The sequence below is a fragment of the Orycteropus afer genome, unplaced genomic scaffold (assembly GCF_000298275.1).
Source record: "Orycteropus afer afer isolate SDZICR_OR568_19922 unplaced genomic scaffold, OryAfe1.0 scaffold00240, whole genome shotgun sequence".
NCBI classification, from domain to species: Eukaryota; Metazoa; Chordata; class Mammalia; order Tubulidentata; family Orycteropodidae; genus Orycteropus; species Orycteropus afer.
This window is the reverse complement of record NW_006921827.1, coordinates 3,115,768-3,126,453: the sequence shown is the minus strand read 5'-3', so window position 1 is coordinate 3,126,453 and position 10,686 is coordinate 3,115,768.

Below are 10,686 nucleotides of genomic sequence, written 5' to 3'. Positions count from 1 at the left end.
TAGGTTACTGCTCAGATCAGAATGCCACTTGCAAATATTCAAAATGGCCATGCCTATTGCAAATATTCAATATGGCTGCATCCTCAGGATAGCTAAAATTTCACAGCTCAGTTTGTCTCCTTATTTGATGTTTTCCTTTCTAATTGTCAACCACAAGTGTAGTTGTCCATGCAGTCCTTGGTGAGCAGAGCTGATTCTTAGGTTCCTGCCTAGATCAGAACGCCACTTGTAAATATTCAAATTGGCTGAGCCATCAGAATAGCCAACAGTCTGCAGTTCTGTTTGTTTCCTTATTTACTGTTTTCAGTCAAGTTTTTCTACTAGTTGGTATTTAATCCACTTTATCTTTCACTTCAAAGCTCAGTGTTCAAGGATTATCTTCCATATCTGTTTCAACTGGTTTCTCACTTCTTTGTTGACTAGGGTCTGTGCAGCTTGTTTGCCTATTCTGCCATCTTGCTGGAAGTCTACTTCTCAGTTTCTAAAAACAATTAGGGATGTGCAAAACAGACAACTTCACCCCTTTCCTGTGTTTTTATATTTGTGGAGCAAGAGTTACAGATTTTGGTGGTAGGTAGAAGAGATAGGATATTGATTGAATACTTTATTTGGTAATATATAACAGTTTTGAATTTTGTTGTGGATATGATGGCACCTAGCAACCACAACAAGCAAAAAAAAAGAAAGAAAGAAAAGAAAGCTGTCATAGGTGAAATATCTAGAATGGGGGAAATGAAGAACTTTCGTTTTCTTTGCCTTAGTCAGACATTAGTTGAAATACTGTGTTCAATTCTGGGCACCTGTATTAGTTTCCTATGGTTGCTGTAACAATTTAGCACAAACTTAGTGGCTTAAAACAATACCAAAAAAAAACACAAAAAACCTGCCGTCAAGTTGGATCCGACTCATAGTGACCTCTCCTTGGGTTTCCGAGGCAATATCACTACAGAAGTAAATTGCCCAATCTTTTTTCCGATAAAACAACACAAATTTGTCTTATCATTCTGGAGATCAGAAGTCCAAAATGAATTTTACTGGGCTAAAATCAAGGGTTGGCAAGACTGCATTCCTTCTGGAGGCTCTAGGGAAGAATCTATTCCCTTTTCTTTTTAACTTTTTAAAGAATACCCACATTACTTGGCTCATGGCCCCTTCCTCCATCTTCAAAGCCAACAGTGGAGCATCTTTAGCTCTCTGATTCTCCTGTAGTTGTCACATCTCCTTTTCTGTATCCGACCCCACTGCATCCCTGTTAAAAGGATTGTTGTGATTACATTGGGCCCTCATAGGTAATACAGGATATTCTCCCCATCTCAAGATCTGTAACTTAATTACATCTGCAAAGTCTTTTTTTTACCATGAAAAGCAACATATTCACAGGTTTCTGAGATTAGGACATAGATATTATTCAACCTGCTGCAGCAATGAACATGAAGAAAAATACAGAACCACTAGGATAATAATAATACATAGCTATTATTCATCCTACTGAAGCAATGTACATTAAGATAAAGAAAAACTAGAATATACTTAGGAGAAAGCAGGATGTTATTGGGAATGAAATCAGGATGTTTAGAATATTAGGGCTATGTAGCTGAAGAAAAGACTCAAGAGCCAAAATTACTGGCTTCAAATATTAGAAAGGCTTCCTTATAGAAGAAGCATGTATATTTGTTGACTCTGGTTCCAAGGGGGTATAACTATAAATAATAGGCTCTTAGAAGGAAGGATTTTTTTCACAGCTGACAAAAGACATAATGAATTTTCTTTAGAAGATGGTGGATTCCCATTCCTGAAGGTATTTGAACATGGCCCAGATAACAACTTTGTAGGGACATTGTAGAGGAAGTTCAAGGATAGCAGGGCATTGGATTTCACAAGTATCAAATGTCCTTCCTACATGAGCTTTTCAGCAGCTGCTGGACTGTCCTTCCAGTATTTGCATTTTGATTATGGTCTACCATTTTTATTTTGCCTTTACTTCATATTGCACATGCCTACTTTACACTGTTGGGACTTGGAGACATGAGACTGCATCTGTGTAATTCTTGATCCTCAACTTAGCACATCACCTCAAGCATTTGGGTCCTTACTAAATGTTATTTGACAATGATTTTATCAGGTACTAAATATCGTCAAGGAGCTCTGGTAGCGTAGTGCCTAAGGCACTTGACTGCTAACCAGAAGGCTGGCGGTTTAAACCCACCAGCCACTCTTCAGAAAGAAGGTTGGGCAAACTACTTCCATAGTGATACTGCCTCACAAACCCAAGGAGGGGTTGCTATGAGTCAGGTCTGACTTGGTGACACATAACAACAACAAATATCATGAGGCTCCAACTTCAAGGTGGCTAACTTGTTTGCATGTATCAACTTTTATTTTAGGTTTGCAGAACTTATGACTGCCTCCTCTCTCTGGAGGAACATAGAACTTGGATTCTTTTCCGAATTTCAGTGAGATGGAAATTTCAGGACACCCAAGAAGCAGAACTGGTCAAAGAGTTCCACCCACACTTAAATGTAGCCTTTAAAACATACCCAAATTCAAACTGCACTGTTTCCAGCTCTATCTCAGATAGGAGTTTCCATCTGCTAAGACAGTCTTGAGTCTCTGACCCCCTTTTTGCCCATTGAAGAACTGAATGTGGATGACAGAGGTTTCTCCCACAGTTGACAGCTTAACAACTATAGAGACAACCAGAAAATATTCCAGCAAAAGGAGTGGGTGTTTTGACCATTTTATTGTTCCTTTGGACAGACACTGTGGGTGCATGTAACACCTAATCTTCAGTCATCTCAGTGGTCACACCTAGAAGCAGGTGTCTTCTCAACAATTTATAGAACTATAAAGAGCAGGAAACTATGATGCATAGACCAAGAGGGTCTTTTAAGCAGGGGATTTGTAGATAGTCTATATTCCTGCTCTTTCCATTCCTAATTGCTACACTGCCCATTTTTTGGAAGGGACGTGAAGGCCTTGGCCAGAATCTGTTAAACCTCATTTATTGCCATGAACTGATGTTGTGGAATCAGGTCTGTGGCTGAGATTTTGAAACCCTATAAAATATAAAAACCCTTTAGAAAAAGATGTGGCTCTATTCAGAAGAATCGTTTGGGCCAGGGGTTTTCCTATGCACCAGTAATTATCTGAGCTTGCTTCATAAGGCTTGCTTCTCTTGCTTACAATTTATACAAAGCAGCTAAGTCCCTGAAGGGAAGGCTTCCTTACAGTCGTGGATCTTACCCCAATCAGTGGAATTGTCTATAATTAAATTTTGATTACTTTATAGTTACTGAAATTCTCATGCATCTCACTTCTGTTTGTTAATATTATTAATTTAGCTATGGATATATGTCATATATCCTTAGTACATTGGCACCATCTCAGGAAGATCTAGTCAAATTTATGAGGAAGTTGAATATTTATTTCTCATATTTTCTCATCCCCACTACTTTGAGCAGTTAGCTACCTCCCTACCAGATGCCATTCCTTTTTGTCTTGTATCCACATCTCCAATCCCATTCCAAAATGTCCTAATTCCCAGACTGTTTTCACCTAGTCCTTGTTAAAGCATTGGCTGATAATGAACAAAGGAAGTTCTCCTCTCAACATTATTTTGAATTTTAATAAACATTTTTGAAGGTTAAATATTTGAAATGCTGAATATCCTGTGGTTAATTTTTGGCAGCAGAAAAATCAGTTTCAGATGGAGATGAAGGGAGTTAGGTTGAATACATAGGGATCAGTGGGCCGCTCACTTTGCATTGGATACATGGATGTGGTGACAGGCCAGGAAAATTCCTACTTTTCCAGATACAGGTAGAAATGGCATTCCTGTATTGGAGTGGAGGGAAAAAAAAAGCAATTGGTTAGGGCATTGTTTGGCTTGGGGAGAAAGAACATCTAGTACTTTAATAATTTAGGTAAACCATTTACACTTTTCTTTTGGAAGGGGAGTACATAGGGAAGCTCAGACTAACTATAAGGTGACAAGGAATCATAATTGCTACTTTTTAAGGGTTAATATGCTTTGTTGAAGGGAAATTGGACACATTTACGAATAGAGTGACCCTAAGGTAGAATATGATAAAGCTGTTATGGAGGTTCAGCTAATATGCTATGGAAATGTATGCTCCATTGTCACTGGGGTATCTGGAGAGGCTTCTTATAAGAAGTGGGATTTTCTTGAACTTAAAGTTGTACTTTGAAAATTTGTATTTTTTGAAAGAAATGACTTGAGCAAGGGCTAGTGCTCTGAGGGAGGGAATGTTGTCTTGAGTTAAGTATTGGCTAGCAGGTGAGCTTTGTGCTGAAGCTGGAAAACTCAGATAGGAGCCCCAACCCTGCAGAGTTTTCAGTGTTTGGCTGAATATTTTAAATTTTATTCTGCTCGTGTTAGGAAGCCATTTAAAGTTTGAGCAAGGGAATAATATGCTTTAGGAAAATAATGACCAGGAAGGATGAAAAAGGAGGAATGATATACTCATTTGTCCATGATTTGAGGAAGAGTGGAAGGTCACCTCTAATTCATTAGTTGTGCATTGTATCAGAAGGAGCAGAATAAGCAGCCTATCTTAATGCATAAATCCTCCTCCCATACGTGTGTTCTTTTTCATGATGGAACAACTCTTTGGCAGCCAAGTTATCTTTAAAGTAATAAGAGCAAAAGCTATTTTGGAATAAATGTTTCAGATCCATTTGTTACTTTGCACAGACCTGGGAGCAAATAGGATTGAGCTAAGCCATTTACCGTAGCATGTGGCTCTGCAGGGGCTGCCACACTATTATATATACTTTTATCTTGGCTAAACTCTGTGGCTGTGGCCGCCACTATTACTCAGGGACCTGGAGTGTCAAGAAGATAATCAAAATAGCAAAGTGAGAGTCAAAAGTTTTTTGGGTTGTTTCTCCAAATTTTAGGAAGATCGTTTCCTTTGTATTCTCTATATTCAGAGTATAAAAGCCTCCTAGACTCCTAATCTTTACTAGGTCAAACATTTCACAAGGCTACAAGATTATTTTCCAGTGGCTTTTCAGTTTACAGCAGGGGTTTTAGGGGCTCCTAAACCTTCTCTTCTGAATCTATTTGTTTTAAAAAATAAAAGGGAAAAAACAAAAAGAAACAAAAACTAAGTAAATGAGATATGATCCCACCTACATTGTCCTGGTGTAAAAATCCTCATGCAGCAAGTTGGGGTAAGGTCCTGGACTATGATCTAAGAGATCTGAATTCTATCTGTAGTTTTGTGAATGCACAGCCTGATAGCTTTGTCAAGTCTCATGTTTAATGAGGAAGGATTAGGACTTTTCTATATTTTTCTGTGCTGTTCAATAGTGCTGTTTACAATTATTTTTGTTCTAGGAGTCTAGAAAATGGAAACATACATGACTAGATTGTATTTCCTGATTTTGAGTGGAGGTGATGTGTGTGACTTTTAGGCCAGAACCTTTAACATCAGTGTGAGACTCCAGAATTTTCTTTCCCTTTGCAATGAGGATTGACAATTTCCCAGATAGTGACTGCTTTTGTATCCTGGGTCCTGGAGGGAGGAAAATGGGAAGGAGAACTCTTAGCCAAGCCATAATAGGCAAGTGCAATGAGCAGGAAAGAAATTTTTGTTATTTTAAGCCACTAAAATTTTGGGGGGTTGTTTGTTAGAGTAGCTAAGCCAGCCTCACCCTGATTATAATTTACAAAGAGTAAAACTGTGATGAATTGGGGAATTTTTAGGAATAGAGAAGGTACTTTTTTTTCTTACCTTAAATTTTATGAAGTTTTCAGTAGATAAACATCAAATTTTTTTTGAAAGGAAGTAGGTATCCTATCATTGGATAAAACAAAATAGAGACTGGGCAACCTCTTGATAGAGGGTCTTGTAGAAACTGAAGCATAAAAGGTGGTTGGGTTAGAGAATGTCAAGGTCCATTCTAGTCTGAAAGTATCCAGATTTGCAATTCCTGAGGGTAACTATTATGCCTCAAATTTGTGCAGCAGATATAGTTCATGAAGTGTTTTCTCCAGAGTTGTATGCTTTTCTGTGGATCTAGTTACCATGGAGTTGATTCTGACTCATTGCAACCCCATGCATGTCAGAGTAGAGCTGTACTCCATAGATTTTCAATGGCTGATTTTTTTATAAGTAGATCACCAGGCATCTCTGAGTGAACTAGAACCTCCAACCTTTACATTAGCAGCTGAGCATGTTAAACATTTCTCTTACCCAGGGAATCCACACCATGTGATGAAGTTTTATCTTTGCCTTCCTTCCATGGAGACTTGCACAGGTGCTAAGCAAATTTGTTTCAAAGAAGTAAAATAATTCTTTGCCTGATTCCCTAGCCACCCACCCTAATCTTTAAATGAGTATTCCTTTTTTTTTTAATTAAACTATTTTTTTGAGATAACTGTAGATTCATATGTAGTGATAAGAAATAATACAGAGAAAACCTGTGTAGCCTGTACTCAATTTCCTCTAATGGTAACATCTCCCCAAATTATAGTACAGTGTCACTACCAGGGTACTGACATTGATAACAGTCCAAATAAGAACAATTATATCACCACAAGGATCCATCATGCTGTCCTTTTATGGGCATGTCCATTTTTCTCCTGACACTCTTCTTAAAGAGAAGAGACCACTAATCTGGCAATTACTAGTCTGTTTTCTATTACTGTAACTCTGTCATTTCAAGAATGTTGTATAAATGAATCATACAGTACTTAACATTTTGGGATAAGCCTCCCCCCCCCCCGGAGATATATTTATCATTGTTGTGTTTATCAATACTTTTTTTTTCTTTTCCTTTTTATTGCTGAGTAGTATTCCATACAAAAATGGTTGCAGTAGTAAGTACATCAACAAGGAACTGTCAGAAATTCAAGCCTGATTCAAAAGAGGATGGGGAATGAGGGATATCATTGGTGAAATCAGATGGATTTTGGCTGAAAGAAGAGAATACCAGAAAGATGTTTACATGTGTTTTATTGACTGTACAAAGTCATTTGACTATGTGGATTATAACAAATTATGGATCACATTGCAAAGAATGGAAATTTCAGAACACTTAATTGTGCTTATGTGGAACATGTACACACAGACTGAAAAGCAGTTGTTCAAACAGAACAAGAGGATATTGCATGGTTTAAAACCAGGAGAGGTATGTATCTAGGTTTTATCTTTTTACCATATTTATGAAATCTATATGCTGAGTAAATAATCCAAGAATCTGGACTATATGAAGAAGAACAAAACATCGGGTTTGGAGGAAGACTTATGAAGAACCTGCAATATGCAAATGACACAACCTTGCTTACTGAAAGTGAAGATATTTACTGATGAAGATCAAAGACTACAACCTGTAGTATGGGTTATACCTCAACATAAAGAAAATAAATACTCACAACTGGACCACATAAGCATAATAAACAACAGCATAATAGACAGAGAAAATATTGAAGTTGTCACGGATTTAATTTTACTTGGATCCACATCAACAACCCTGGAAGTGTCAGTCAAGAAATCAAAAACATATTACACTGAGCAAATATGTTGCAAAAGAACTCTTTAAAGCATTAAAGAGTAAATATGTCACTTTGAGGACTAGGGTACCCTTGACCCAAGTCATGATATTTTCAGTACCCACATATGCATATGAAATTTGGACAATGAATTAGGGAAGAATGGAGAATAATTGATGCATTTGAATTATAGTGTTGGTGAAGAATATTGAATGTTCCATGGGGTGGTAGAAGTATGAACAAATCTGTCTTGGAAGAAGTATAACCAGATGATCCTTAGAAGCAAGGTTGGCAAGAATTTGTTTCATGTACTTTGATCATGTTCTCAGGAGGGACAAGTCCCTGGAGAAGGACATCATGCTTGGTAAAGTAGAGGGTCAGTGAAAAAGAGGAAGACCCTCAATGACATGGAATCACACAGTTGCTTCAACAGTTGGCTCAAGCATAGCAAGGATTGTGAGGATGGTGCTGGATTGAGCAGTGTTTTGTTCTGTTGTACATCGGGTCACTAATAGTTGGAACTGACTTGATGGCACATAAATACAATACTTTTCCATGAAATAGATATACCACAGTATACTTAACCATTCATCCACTGAAGGACATCTGAGTTGTTTCCAGATTTTTGGTATTATGAATAAAATTGCTATAAATTAGGCATACAAGTTTTTGTGTACAGATTTTTCATTTCTCTGGGGTAAATGTCCCAAAACACAATTGCTAGGTTGTATAGTAGTTGCATCTTTTGTTGACTTTTATAAAAACTCTCAAAATGTTTTAAACACCCATTCCATTTACATTCCCATCAACAATGTATGAATGATCTAGATTCTTTGCATCCTCACCAGCATTTGATGTTTTCACTTTTATTTTAGCCATCCTGGTAGGTATGTAGTGATATCTCATTGTGGTTTTAATTTGCATTTTCCTGATGACTAATGCTATTGGATAGCACCTCATGTGCTTATTTACCATCTGTGTATGCTTTTCTTTTATCGCATTGGGCAAATCTGCTGCAAAAGACCTCGTTATTATTATTCTTTTATTTGCTAATGTTTATGAGGTTTATTAGGGAATGAAGGCTTACAATTCAAGTTCAGAAATGACTCAGGATACAGCTCTTCAGTCAGGACTTCTGCTTCACAGCCGTGCTGCAGGTATCATTTCTCTGGTCCTTGGCATCCTGAAGGGCCTCTTGGGCCACCTGGCCTCTGTCTTGCTTGGGAAAGTATTAAAAAGCTCTACATACACAATGAAATAACCCAAAAATACATAAAGCAGACTTGGACAGAATTGAAAAGAAAAATAGATGAATTCACAGTAATACTAGGAGAATTTAATATACAACTTTCAATGAAAGATAGAACAACTGGAAAGAAACTCAACAATGACACAGAAGAACTAAACAATACAATCAACCCACTTGACTGTACAGACAACTACAGAGCACTTCACCCAACAACAGCACAATACACATTCTTTTCCAGTGCACATGGAACATTCTCCAGGATAGATCATATGTTAGGCCACAGAGAAAGCCTCAATAAATTAAAAAACACTGAAATACTGCAAAGCATCTTCTCAGATCACAATGCTTTAAAATTGGAAATCAACAGTAGAAGATCAATGGAAAAAGAGCAAACACATGGACACTGAATAACACCCTCCTTAAAAAACGACTGGGTAATAGAAAAAGTAAAAAATGAAATTGAAAAATTCCTTGAATCAATTAAATCTCCTTTGTCATCATCCCAGTGGGAAGAGGGAGGGACTTCTCATTACTGCCAGGTAGGGGAATAGGGATGAAAGTACATGCTGCCTACTTGGCTGTCTCTGATACCACCTCAACAGGAAGGCTGAAAGTTGAATTCATTGGAGACTTTCCATTGGGAAAAAAGAATTGTTCCTAAAAGTAGGATCTCTGTAGTTGCAGATACTGTGTTAGAACATGTTAAATGACATTGCAAGGATATAATCACCCAACTGTAAATTGTGTCAAATTCTACATAATAAATGACTTAGTTTCTTCAAAAAATATATACCATAACAAGGGTGTGTACAAGATACATTGGCCAATTTTTTAAAGTCTGAATCCTTTTTGCATCCTAATTTTAATAAAGCAAGTACAAAAAAATTTGGAAAAGTTGGAGAATATTGAGTATAGCTTGTTATCAAATGATATGAAGGAATTAAGCTTAAATTTGTTGGGTGAGATAATTATATGATTATGGTAAAAAGAAAAGTTTTTTTTTTTTTTTACTCTATTAGAGATACATACTGGTGCATATGTAAGAAAAATGATACAATGCCTGAGTTTTGCTTCAAAATACGTCAGCCACCCCTCCGCTTTTCTCCCCAAATAAATGAAAAAGAAAAGAACAAAAAACTAAAAATATGTGTGTATGTGTATGTATGTAGTAGGTAAAACAAGAAGGGCAAAATATTGATGATGGTTAAAGCTAGGTGATGTGTACATGGGGCTGTGCTTTCTCTACTTATGTGTATATTTGAAATTCTACAACAAAAGTTAAAAAATAATCTTTCTTCCTCTTGTTTTTCTAGGAATGCTGGAAGATTTAATCTCATTGGCAAATTATAACAAGGCTACATTTGCCCTATCCTCATTCTTTATCTGCCAGGGACTTAAAAAAACTGTGCAGTATCCTTTCAAATTGGGACACACCTTAGTCCATTGAGTATTTTTAATACCAACTGTGACTTGGGAGTCCACCTGCACACCAAGGCTCCTACTGGATGGTGGCTTCTGCCTCAAAATGATACATCTCTAATTTCACAGTTGGAATCAAGAGGACCCAAATGGTTGCCACTTGCAACTGTCACAAATTTCAGCCTATTAGCAGAGGTGTACAATAAATAGTATGCCATTTTAAAAATATAAATATCTACATAGGCTCACTAAGAGTTAGAACCAACTTGGCAGCACCTAACAATAATTTGTATTTTAAGACTTGATTCCACTGGTGTCTGGGTGGGACTGCCATCTCTCTGTATCCAGAAACCATTCATAAAGTCCAGGTTTGAGCATGGAGGTGTGAGAATCTGGTCAGCGGTTGTTGGGGCACACAGGTAGTAATTTAGATATCCATCGGTTCGGTTGCCATGGCTCCTTTAGGGTTGGTGGCTCTTGTGCCATGCTTGAGACAGGT